Source organism: Coregonus clupeaformis, chromosome 10 (assembly GCF_020615455.1).
Source record: "Coregonus clupeaformis isolate EN_2021a chromosome 10, ASM2061545v1, whole genome shotgun sequence".
In the NCBI taxonomy this organism is placed as follows: Eukaryota; Metazoa; Chordata; class Actinopteri; order Salmoniformes; family Salmonidae; genus Coregonus; species Coregonus clupeaformis.
The window spans coordinates 54,367,217-54,378,918 of record NC_059201.1 but is presented as its reverse complement, the minus strand read 5'-3'; positions in this window follow the sequence as shown (position 1 = coordinate 54,378,918).

Here is an 11,702-nt window from a genome sequence, read left to right as displayed (position 1 = left end):
TGGGCGGGACTAATTTGAATCCTTTCGACAAAAAGAAAATACACTGTTTGCGTTATTACACGGTCGTAACAGCAGGGAAATACGAACAGCAGTGTTTTGGAAATGATTAACGCGAGTCTCAGCAATAGACCACCACTTGCTCACATATCAACGGTTTAGACAAAATGTTTTTTGCTTGGAGCCATTTATTTTAAATCAAGATATCAATTATGTTTTTGGCAACTGGTCTGCAATGCATATAGGTCATATACTGTAGTCTAAATGTCATTAGGCTACTTCTCAACATTTTATCCTTGGTGAGAATGTTTAGATTGATTCGGTGCTGTATTTTGGTCATGTTGTAGGTAATTTTTTGCCTTCACATGGGCTAAACAATACATTTATATTTACGAAAAAAGTATAACAAATCTATGGACTCACTACTGTAAGTCGCTCTGGATAGAAGCGTCTGCTAAATGACTAAAATGTGAAATATTTAATAATATAATAATAATGTATATTTAAGAGAGATGGGCGTATGCCTAAAACACATACACTTCTAATATTTATTTGAGGCATCCTCGTGCCATCTATAGAGTGTTGCTTTCTTGCCTTTCTACAACACAACAACCTATTGAAGGCAAGGCAAGGAATGATTGGCATTGGACTCCATCCAGGCCCTCATATGTTGTTTCTCTTGCAAACACGATATTTAATTTGGTTGCTGAGAGCTAGCCACCCAAACACATGCCACATGCTCCTGCCTCCTTCCCCCTATTCTCCTCCCCCCTCTCTTCCCCCATCCACCACCCCTGCGAGGCTGCCACCTGCTCTAGGGAGCATGCCGCACAGCTGCTGAGTTACAATAACAAATGAACGCCCACCGTGACCCGGTCCATTACCTGTTTGTGGTCCCCACTAGAGAGCTACTACAGGCTGCAGCCCATCAACCCCACAGGGACCTTCACCTATCGGAGGGTGGCTTGGAGAGGGAGCGAGAGAGCTTGTCATCTTAGGGTCTGCGCTCAACTGCTTTCTCGACAGCATCGAACTGATCTATAAGAGAGTGTGTTTTCGACAAGGAGAGAGAGGGGGGAGGGAGTGAGAGAGGGAGAGATTATGGTCTTATATGTTTACTTTGACAATGTAAAAAAGTTATTTAACTTTCCATGTCAATAAAGTTTATTGAATTGCATTGACAAAGAGAGAGAGAGAGAGAGGGAGAGGTTGTCACCTTTGGGTCTGCAGCTGATCTCTTATCTTCAAACCTTTTGAGGTTGGAACAGGCATTTTGCATGTAATCCCCTCCATCTTCATCATCTCCATCCACATAGCCTACTATTCTAGGGAACAGATGAACAGATGAATAGGGGACAGATGAAGAAAATGTACAATGGATGATAGGTCAAATTCTCACACCATGGCGGAATTATATATATATGTATATGCCATTTAGCATAAACTTTAATCCAAAGCGATTTACAGTCATACATGCATACAGTAACACGTTAACAAAAGATGGCTAAAGTCAAAGAGTGGAGAGTCAGACGGCCGGGATTTGCCGTCATTATTTCCTTGTGTGTGACAGCTGGCCTTGGCGTCTTTGTCACCGCTCCTTTAATCACACACCAGCAGGTCTGCTGCAGCCTGCCACTGAGCTGTGGGTGACCTGGAAAATCGCACGCCCTGCCACACTTCCTGCTCCTACTGACTGTCCGGCCCTTTCCCGGTGACTCTTAACCTGACCTGGGGCCGAATTTGGGTCAGGCGGGGTTAGGTGGGGTTAGGGCCAAGGCCATGGTTTGGTGGGCTTGGGGGGCCAGCAAGATGGGTCGCGGCTGTCGTGGTCGTTGTGGTTGTCATTCAGCAACTCTGTGCCTGCTGTCCACTTGTCCTCCTCCCCCTCTTTTTTTGTCCACCGCATGTTGGGGCCACACGGCGGCACGTGTATCAGCTGAGCTCAGGAAACGGTCATGTCAGAGGGGTCATGCGGCAGACGCCGTGTTAATTCTCTAGAATTAGCACTGCCAGCACCCTCAACATGCGCACACACACAGACACACACACCATCAGTCTTGACACACACACACACACACACAGATATACACCACCACACCTCGCGCGCACGCACACACATCCTGCTAGTACTACCCCATCAATCAAATATGAGACAGTGCAGAGGGCATCCATATCATGAGTGGGGTTAAGCGTAGGGGGGAGAGCAGGGGAGGGATCCCAGACAGACAGACTGTGTGGATTACAACATCCATGGGCCAGATGGAGAGAGAGATAGCCCATTATGTAGATCCTCCCTCTGTCCTCATGCATCTATGCCTTTACATTATTCAGGAAGAGAAGGACGGAAGAAATAATGAGAGCAACGAACAGCGAGGGGACAATAGAGGACAGAGCTATATGGCAGAAGGTGCACAGGTCTCAGGTGCAGCCTCCCTGACCTCGCACTCTCACTTGACCCCTCATTGTCATCCAAAGTCGCACTCATGACTTGAGTCACCTCTATCTGTGGTACTGTATATTTCAGGTAGGTGATACATACATATTGGTTAATGGATGGAGTGAGTCGCCCTAACCTACCCACCCCAACTTATTAAAACTCACTGCAATTTAAAGTACTACATTTATATGCACACTGTATTAATCTGATGCCAACTAACTAGGGTGTGGGAAGACGGTTGGATGGTCTCGCTCTCTCTTTCTCTCACACACACACACACACACACACACACACACACACACACACACACACACACACACACACACACACACACACACACACACACACACACACACACACACACACACACACACACACACACACACACACACATACACATACACACACACATACACATACACATACACATACACATACACACAAACACAAACTCCTGGTTTGACAGTGGAACAGGTGGACCAGGCTAACAGTCAGGGCCCTGGGCCGCGTAACCTTGTCTCAATCAGGCAGGCAGAGCCCAACCTCCATCCCTCCCCCCACCACCCCCTTGACAAGCTGCTGGGGCTGGGGGTAGCAGGCCAGGCTGCCAGCCGTCCACTCAGACAGACACATTGGCCCATATGGCAGCAGCTCTGCAGATCTGGAGAGGGGGAAGGAGGTTGAGGTGGAAGGGGAGTTAAAATGAATCAGCAGACCATCCCCAACTGTCTACCACTCCACCACCACCGTCTTCAGGGAGTTGAGACCATCTTCAGGGAGTTGAGACATGGTTTAGATTGCGGTTGATTGTGGTTGCGTGTCTGTTTTTTTGAGGGGGGATTGTGTTTGTATTTGTGAATGCATATGTTATGTTTGTATATGCATACACACTCACGACCCTCAAAATGCACATATACACACATACAGTGCCTTCAGAAAGTATTCACACGGCTTTACTTTTTCCACATTTTGTTGTTACAGCCTGAATTTAAAATGGATTCAATTGAGATTTTGTGTCACTGACCTACACACACCCCATAATGTCAAAGTGGAATTATGTTATTTTGTTTTATTTATTTATTTAAAATGAAAAGCTGAAATGTCTTGAGTCATTAAGTATTCAAACCCTTTGTTTGGGCAGGCATAAATAAATTCAGGAGTAAAAATGTACTCTGTGTGCAATAATAGTGTTTAACATGATTGTTGAATGACTACCTCATCTCTGTACCCCACACATACAATTATCTGTAAGATCCCTCAGTCGAGCAGTGAAAATCAAACACAGATTCAACCACAAAGTCCAGGGAGGTTTTACAATGCCTCGCAAAGAAGGTCACCTATTGGTAGATATTGAATATCCCTTTGAGTATGATGAAATTATTCATTACATTTTAGATGGTGTTTCAAAACACCCAGTCACTACAAAGATACAGGCATCCTTACTAACTCAGTTGCCGGAGAGGAAGGAAACCGCTCAGGGATTTCATCATGAGGCCAATGGTGACAGTTACAGAGTATAATGGCTGTGATAGGAGAAAACTGGATCAACAACATTGTAGTTACTCCACAATACTAACCTAAATGACAGACTCTGTTTTCTCTTCATTACTCACAACCCTGCGTGGTGGAGATTTTCGAGGGTTGTGTCCCCTTAACTACTCTCTCTAATCTCTCTCTTCTATCCTTTTCTTTGGACGGACCAGGACACAGTAACAGTAACAGTGGCTTGACTGCGGCTGCCGCTACCTTTCTGGTCCAGCGGAAAAGGTCGGTAACACCTGAAGGACATAGTAGAGGGCTGCCGAGGAGAGCCTGACTCCCTCTACCCTCTACCCTTGGCCTGCAACCCTTGGCCTCCCCTGCCTTTTTCTTTTGCCCTCCTCAGGCCACCACCGACCAGACCAGGACCAGCAGACCGCCAACCACCCAGAGCAGACCAGACAGCACCAGAACCAGAACCAGCTGAGAGGACGAAGGACCAAAGACACCAACCTATGCCTGGAGCGAGCAGACCACAGGGGAGTCCCTCCATTGACCTACAGGTCGCAGCTTTCCAGGTGTGTCTGTCCGTTCTGAGGTTTGTCCTTCCTTCCTCTGCAGGACAGAGCACACCCAAAAACCATCACCACCTACATAAAACCACCACCACCTACATAAAACAAGATGACCGGGATGAACCCAGGAGCGATGCTCCACTACAACACGGTGAGGCTGATGCTAATCTCCAACAAGGAGGCTGCCAAGAATGGAGCCGTGAATTGCCGGGGAGCAGCAGGAGCAGCAACAACAACCGCCAGACCTGAAACCATGACCCGCCTGGAATTTCAGCAGGGCAGTTCTCCAGAGAGACATGGGCTTGGTGCCTTCTGACCTGAACTGCCTGGTGAAACCCCCAGGGCCACAGGAATCATTTGAAGCCAATTTCAAGACCCCCCAGTTACTAGAACAGTTTTGGTCAAAATTCAGAAAGTGCAAAGATGCAGCCAAGTTTAACAAACTCCGAGCATACCCCTCTCTGACCCAGAATCCAAGGTAGTCACAGTACAGTTTCACAATGAATGCATTCAGGACTACGACATACATGTTTGGTTAAGCAGGTTCGCCACCAGTGGCGGCTCCTGAAAAAATTCTCAGGGGGGGCAATTTTTCTGATGATTTAGGTGACCTACACACATTTTAAAAAAGATATGTCCAGCAACAACATGAAGACAGGGGAAGCATATAAGTAAATGCCAGAAGCATTTATTGACTGATCTCAAAAGTGTTGGCTTACAAAAGCAAAATAAGTTATCACAGTAAAAATAATCAAGGGTGTTCTTTCACATTCCTCAACACTGCATAAACAATATGCATTTCCATAAACAAATGAAATAGCAGCTGAAAATACAGCATCTTGGTATTTGTTCAGATTGCAGGATCAACAAGAGCTTTTACCACATTTTTTGCCTCATGGTTGAATTGGAAATATGTGCACCTGAGCATAATTCACAACAAGCAAGCAGGAGCTTTTGATAGAGGCTACTGAAAACATTGATGCAACTTATTGGTAATAAGACATTTTTATAGACTTCCATATTCTGCCCTCTTGTATAGATTTGTGAAAATGAACAGTGATAGACATTTTGCCTGAAAACAGAATTTGAAAATAATTTCTAGAAAAGGTAAACACAGCTATCTGTATGGCTTTGTAAAAATGAACAACCATATTCTGGCCAATTGTATAGATTTGTAAATATGAACAACCATATTCTGGCCAATTGTATAGATTTGTAAAAATGAACATGAACTGATTTTATTTTATTTTTCTTTAAAAAAAATGAAAAATAACTATTTTAAACAACATCAACTGTGAACTGATTTGGGCGTGTGTGTGTTAAAGAGACAGACAGGGAGGGACAAAGAGAGAGAGAGGCTACATTACTTGTACTGAAACTGTTCTCTTCTCTCTTTCAATGCAGCAAAGCGGTCAATGACTTTCTCATTGAAATCAGGCATGCTGAGGACTAGTTCCCTCTCCATGGAAAGCATGGCCAGTGCATTCAGACGTTCCTGGCCCATTGAATTTCGCAGGAATGTCTTAACTCGTGTCAAAGTTGAGAAACATCTCTCAGCTTCAGCTGTTGTCATGGGAGTAGTTATGAGGATGTTCAACAGAGTCACAGTCTCAGAGAACGTCTCCTGGAGGTTGTAGCTCATGAGAACCTGGTACAGTGCCAGTGCACCACAGTTTGACTTTCTCGTCGTCGGCAAAAGACCGTTCAGTCTCTCCAAAAGCACACTGGCGATTGAGACTGAGGTTGATTCCGAGATGGGAAGGAACTCAAAAAAGCGCTCCTGCACTTTGTGGTTGCTATCTATGTACCTCAGCACAAGCACCAGCTGTGTCTGTGTAGAAACGTCCGTGGTCTCGTCAGCTTGGATAGCTACGAAGTTCGCCGACTTCACCTCCTCCACAATATGTTCCCTCATGACCGCTAGCATACACTCCAGTAGCTCGTTTTGAATGGTCTTTGATGTGAACTTCTTTCAAAGAGACAATCGAGTTGCACTGAACGCTAGCCATCTTGATAGTAGTACGTGAATTGATTGACGCTGCTACCCGCCTGCTACCCGCTCTTTTCTTGAGTTACGTTCATGGTTATGTTACGTATGACTAGCGCGTAAGTGCAAGCCCTCAGAAACCCATAGAGATTGTATTGAAAGCTCTGATATTTGAAAAAAAAAGATTTTACATGACAGGCTATGAGATACTTCTGGGGCGATTTTCAACCTGACTGAAATCGCCCCAAAAGGGGCGGGGCCATTTGAAGCACGACTTTAGCCTGATTGGACATTTAGTGGCAGATCAGACGTCTAGATTAGAACACTGATAACTACTGTTGCCGTGATATAATTGATTAGAAAAAAAATCCCTTCCTTTTCCCGTTTGGCAGTGCGTCGCCCATATCGCCCTAATGAACACACCGCCCCTGTTCGCCACCCTCAAGTCAGCGGCTAGGAGGGTCCTGGACGAAGACAACGTCTGGACTGGGGCACGAAAATGTCTGGTACTGTTAAGACCAGACGCAACCGGAGTGGGCGGAGTCCAACACCTCCCCAGCACCATCCCGCTGGGAAACAACAGAGGCTCCGTCTACCACTACGGCATGCCCAAACTGTGCAGGAACTGCAGCCAACTGGACCATCTGGCCGCAGCCTGTACAGCCACTATCTGTAAGATCTGTAAAGACAACTACCCACCTCAGACTGTACCTCCACACGCCCCTGCAACCTGTGTAGGAAAGGGGGCCATTTCTTCAGAACCTTCCCCAGTTCCAATACCACCAACCCAAATCCCAAACCCACCAACACCCCTCCCCCTCCACCAGACAACAACAACAAAGACCCAGACCTTTCCACAGTCATCGCCCAACCAACCACAGCCTCCACCCCTGCCGGCCCCTCCACTGTTGCACCCCCAACAAATCCCTTCCTTGCCACCTCCACCCCCTCCAAACCCCTGGTCAAAGGGGAGACGGTTTTGAGAGAGGACATACAACCGAAAGACCCCCTCACCACTCAACTCCAGTTCTTAGATGACGACAACGACCCAAACTGGACAAAAATTACCAAACGGAAAAGACCAGACAAACAACAGACCAACAAGAGATCAGAGCAGAAGACCACACCAGAACCCAAACCCCAACGCCAGCAAACTTGACCCGCTAAACCCCCTATCCCCTTCGAGAAACTGTCTCCCCCTCCTAGACCCCTCGTGTTTGCACCCTCTGTCTTCCAGCCTCCAGCATCCAGCCTTGCCGCCATATCGCTCCTCCTCCAACACCGGCTCAGGCCAATGGACATACCCTCCACCACCACCCTGCTCCAACTCCACCCCTTTCCCTTCCTCCCTCTACACTTATCCCTCTCACAGAACCAGGCCAGAACCAGGAATCACTCATCACCACACCAGAAGAGGCGCGGAGGAAGGACCAAAGCTCTAGCAGGCCATAGGGGAGTACCATCACTGACCTCCGGGTCTTGTGCTTCCAGTTGTGTCTGCTCACTCTTCAGGTTGTCCTGCCTACACTCTGCAGATCCAACACCAGTCCCGGTTCCAGCAACCAGACCCAGCCACAGCACCAGAACACCGTTCCTCAGGTTTTCCTTCCTCCTGTCTGCAGATTCAGCCCCAGTCCCAGCACCAGACCACCAGACGAGGCGCGGAGGAGGGACCAAAGATCACACCTTCACACGGAGCAAGCATTCCACAGGGAAGTACCACCATTGACCTCTGGGTCTAGGGCTCCCTTGTATGTCTGCTTGCTCCTCAGGTTTTCCTTCCTCCCCTCTACAGACCCTGACCCAGCACCAGCCCCAGTTCCCAGTTCCTGGTTCCCGGTTCCTGTTTCTCCCAGCCACACAGTGCCAGCACCAGAACCAGCACCAATCCCTGGTTTTTCCAGCACTAGTACCAGCACGTTTTTTCCAACCCGGCCCCAAAACCAACCCAGGTTTTCCCGGTCCCAGCCCCAACACCAGCACCGACCATGGACATAGCACCGACCAACCTCAACTGCCACCTTCATCCAGCAACTGCCACCTTCATCCAGCAACTGCCAGCTACCACTTCCCCTCCCCCAACACAAACACACAAACACATCATCAACCACTCTACCAGACCAACCATGACTGACTGACTAACAAATTGAAGGACTGATGATTGTTACATGTTATTTGATTGAATTTATGTATTTTTTGTTTTTGGTAATATTTTTATTTAATTAACGGTTTTTGAATTGTTTATTTCGAATTATAACAACATTTTATTTGAAAATAGACCATGTAAAGATTTTTGGAATAACCCAATAAATTGACCTAAATGACAGAGTGAAAATAAGGAAGCCTGTAGAGAATAAACATATTCCAAAACATGCATCCTGTTTGCAATAAAACAGTAAAACTGCAGAAAATGTGGCAAAGAAATTAAATGTATGTCCTGAATACAAAGTGTTATGTTTGGGGCAAATCCAACACAACACATCACTGAGTACCACTTTTCTTATTTTCAAGCATGGTGGTGGATGCATCATGTTATGGGTATGCTTGTCATCGGCATAGACTAGGGAGTTTATTTTGTTGGAATAAAATAAACGGAATAGAGCTAAGCACAGGCAAAATCCTAGAGGAAAACCTGGTTCAGTCTGCTTTCGAACAGACACTGGGAGACAAATTCACCTTTCAGCAGGACAATAACCTAAAACACAAGGCCAAATATACACTTGGTTATCAAGATGACATTGAATGTTCCTGAGTGGCCTAGGTACAGTTTTGACTTAAATCGGCTTGAAAATCTATGATTTGAAAATGGCTGTCTAGCAATGATCAACAACCTACTTGACAGAGCTTGAATAATTTTTTTAAGAATAATGTACAAATATTGTACAATCCAAGTGATTCTAACATGTATTCTCAGTGGGTTGAATACTTATCTAATCAAGATACAGTGGGGGAAAAAGTATTTAGTCAGCCACCAATTGTGCAAGTTCTCCCACTTAAAAAGATGAGAGAGGCCTGTAATTTTCATCATAGGTACACGTCAACTATGACAGACAAATTGAGAAAAAAAATCCAGAAAATCACATTGTAGGATTTTTAATGAATTTATTTGCAAATTATGGTGGAAAATAAGTATTTGGTCACCTACAAACAAGCAAGATTTCTGGCTATCACAGACCTGTAACTTCTTCTTTAAGAGGCTCCTCTGTCCTCCACTCGTTACCTGTATTAATGGCACCTGTTTGAACTTGTTATCAGTATAAAAGACACCTGTCCACAACCTCAAACAGTCACACTCCAAACTCCACTATGGCCAAGACCAAAGAGCTGTCAAAGGACACCAGAAACAAAATTGTAGACCTGCACCAGGCTGGGAAGACTGAATCTGCAATAGGTAAGCAGCTTGGTTTGAAGAAATCAACTGTGGGAGCAATTATTAGGAAATGGAAGACATACAAGACCACTGATAATCTCCCTCGATCTGGGGATCCACGCAAGATCTCACCCCGTGGGGTCAAAATGATCACAAGAACGGTGAGCAAAAATCCAAGAACCACACGGGGGGACCTAGTGAATGATCTGCAGAGAGCTGGGACCAAAGTAACAAAGCCTACCATCAGTAACACACTACGCCGCCAGGGACTCAAATCCTGCAGTGCCAGACGTGTCCCCCTGCTTAAGCCAGTACATGTCCAAGCCCGTCTGAAGTTTGCTAGAGTGCATTTGGATGATCCAGAAGAGGATTGGGAGAATGTCATATGGTCAGATGAAACCAAAATAGAACTTTTTTGGTAAAAACTCAACTCGTCGAGTTTGGAGGACAAAGAATGCTGAGTTGCATCCAAAGAACACCATACCTACTGTGAAGCATGGGGGTAGAAACATCATGCTTTGGGGCTGTTTTTCTGCAAAGGGACCAGGACGACTGATCCGTGTAAAGGAAAGAATGAATGGGGCCATGTATCGTGAGATTTTGAGTGAAAACCTCCTTCCATCAGCAAGGGCATTGAAGATGAAACGTGGCTGGGTCTTTCAGCATGACAATGATCCCAAACACACCGCCCGGGCACGAAGGAGTGGCTTCGTAAGAAGCATTTCAAGGTCCTGGAGTGGCCTAGCCAGCCTCCAGATCTCAACCCCATAGAAAATCTTGGAGGGAGTTGAAAGTCTGTGTTGCCCAGCGACAGCCCCAAAACATCACTGCTCTAGAGGAGATCTGCATGGAGGAATGGGCCAAAATACCAGCAACAGTGTGTGAAAACCTTGTGAAGACTTACAGAAAACGTTTGACCTGTGTCATTGCCAACAAAGGGTATATAACAAAGCTTTGAGAAACTTTTGTTATTGACCAAATACTTATTTTCCACCATAATTTGCAAATAAATTCATAAAAAATCCTACAATGTGATTTTCAAGATTATTTTTCCTCAATTTGTCTGTCATAGTTGACGTGTACCTATGATGAAAATTACAGGCCTCTCTCATCTTTTTAAGTGGGAGAACTTGCACAATTGGTGGCTGACTAAATACTTTTTTCCCCCACTGTATATGAGTGTTTTATTTTTCCTGATTTTTTTTACAAATGATAGAATTTGTCTTCCACTTTGACATTACAGATTATTTTGTATAGATTGTTGACAAAAATTACAATTAAATCAATTTTAATCCCACTTCGTAACACAACAAAATGTGGAAAACGTCAAGGGGTGTGAATACTTTCTGAAGGCACTGTACACACACACACATGACCAGCCTCCCAAACAAACCTGCACGCACACACACACGTGCGCACACACATACAAACACGCACACACAAAGAAAATCACAATCATTCGCGTCTATGCAAAGTTTCAACTTCCTGAAGATGATTGTGTGCTTGCATATAGCTGTGTATACTCACTTTGGTGTATACCTGTGTGCAAATGCATGAGTGTGTGCTGGCTCTATTGTGTCTGTATGGATCTACATGTGAGTAACTACGCTCATGAGCCTTTGTTGAGTCTTAAACGAACCCTGGTGTTCCATTCATTGCAGCTTTTAAGAATATTACATTGTATCCTTTAGAATGGCTTGGGGTGGCCACCTGCCATACAAATGACAAAGGAGAAGCAGCAGCATGACAGATGTATGAAGACCAGGTCATATGGTCAAATAATTTGTCATAATTGTGCCCATTGTTACGTGTGCCAGTCAAATCAAGCAGCATTGTCCACATATATCCACTGATACC